Raw genomic sequence first — 1,956 nt, 5'->3', positions numbered from 1 at the left:
AGTTTTGCATTTTACATTTCGATCTGTTATCCTTTTGAACTAATTTTTGCATAAACTCTAAGGTCTGTGTCTGCATTTACTTTTTTGCACATAGATATCCATTTCTTCTAGTACCATTTATTGAAAAGACTATCCTTTCTCCACTGAATTGTCTTTGCACCTTTGTCAAAGAACAGTTGACTATATTTGTGTGGATCTATTTTAGGCTTTCTATTATATTCCAGAGCTCTGTGTGTCTATCCTTTCACCAAACTACCACGTGAGTCTCAAACTTTGATCTTGTTCTATAATATTGTGTTGGCTTTTCTAGATTGGTGTTTCTAGATTTTTTGCTTTTCTAAATGAACTTGAGAATCAGTTTGTTGATACCTACTAAATAGCTTGCTGGGTTCTAATGATATTGCTTTAAATCTACAGATTGAGTTGGGGAGAACTGATATCTCTTTTTTCATGCTAAAGCCAGCTACCACAGCAACAAAAATTAAGCTTCCAAAATCACTTGATGTCAATTCTGCATGAAGAGCAATCAAGGTGCCTACATATGCCACTCATGACAGAAGCCCTTTTTTGAGAACTGACATCTTAATATTGTGTCTTCAAATCCATGAGCCTATATAGAGTAACTCTCAATTTATTTAAATTTTCTTTGATTTCTTTCATCAATGTTTTATAATTTTCTAAATACACATCCTGTACATATTTTGTTAAATAAATATTGTTTTGGATTGCTAAAGCTGCCAGAATGCAATATGTCAGAAATGGGATGGTTATTTCAATGGAGTTTTATTAGGTTACAAACTTACAGTTCTAAGGCCATGAAAATGTCCAAATTAAGGCATCAGGGGGAAGACACCTTCTCTGAGGAAAGACTGCTGGCATTCGGGGTTCCTCTGTCACATGGGAAGGCACATGGTAATGTCTGCTTATCCTTCTCTCCTGGTTTTGGTTTCAATGGCTGTCTCCAAAATGTCTATGGGCATTTCTCTCTCAGCTCTCTGGGCTTTTACTGTCTTTTATCCTCTTCACAAAGGACTCCAGTAAAGGATTAATTCCCACTTTAAATGGGCTGGGTCACATCTCAATTGAAATAGCCTAACCAAAATGTCCCACCCACAACAGGTCTGCCCACAGAGGGCTGGATTAAAAGAACATGGCCTTTTGTAGGGTATATAACAGCTCCAAACCAGAGCACATATATCTAAGTATTTCCTTTCATTTTTTTTTTGGTTCTATTTCAAGTGGTTTAGTATTACTATTATTATTATTATCATTATTTAAAATTCCAATTGGTCATTGCAGGTATATAAGAAAGTAATTGACTTGTGTATTTACTTTGTATCCTGTCCCCCACATTTTTAGTGGGTTTTCTTTCCAGAAACACCAACAGGTTCTTATGGTGAGAAGCCAAGTAAAATTATCTTGTGTCTATGATAGAGAAAGTAGAAAGGTAACCATTTCAAAATATGCCCAGTACATTACCTATAACAAAGACCTGCTCTTCAGTGAAAAAGTCTCTATTCTGATCTCGCATAGGCAGAAATTACCCAACTTCAGTCCTCTCTAGGCTTCATGTATCAGCTAAGGAGGGAGGGGGAAAAAATGAGATTTAATAATAAGATTACAGAATCCTTTCCTGCCCCTACTCCTTACCACCACATCAACAAGGCTCCAAGAGTGTAAGAGTTGATTATAGCTGAAAGAGTTGTAACACTTAGACTCTATTTAAAAAGGAGTTCTTAGGGAAACACAAAGACAACAGTATAGTGAAAAACAAAGACACTAGAACAATTTGATTCCTCTGACATCTATAGTTACTGCAAACATTAAACACAGTCAAACTCTTAGTAAGGTTAACATAAAACTTCACACTAAATACCTATTTACCTCAGTTCTTATTATCCAAATACCTTATCCATCTTTCAACATTAAAGTACAATACATGCTAAAAGGCAGGAG

At 35.6% G+C, this 1,956-nt stretch overlaps 1 non-coding gene across 1 annotated transcript; it reads right to left on the bottom strand.

Moving 5' to 3' along the window:
- Positions 1-426: 426 nt before the first annotated feature.
- LOC119533724 lies at positions 427-568 on the bottom strand. Its single transcript, XR_005216833.1, has one exon. It is a non-coding gene; the product is annotated as a U11 spliceosomal RNA (small nuclear RNA).
- Between the last annotated feature and the right edge of the window lie 1,388 nt (positions 569-1,956).

Source organism: Choloepus didactylus, chromosome 4, assembly GCF_015220235.1.
Source record: "Choloepus didactylus isolate mChoDid1 chromosome 4, mChoDid1.pri, whole genome shotgun sequence".
Classification (NCBI taxonomy): Eukaryota; Metazoa; Chordata; class Mammalia; order Pilosa; family Megalonychidae; genus Choloepus; species Choloepus didactylus.
Note: the sequence above shows the minus strand (reverse complement) of the source record. Positions and strands in the feature narration are given on the sequence as shown.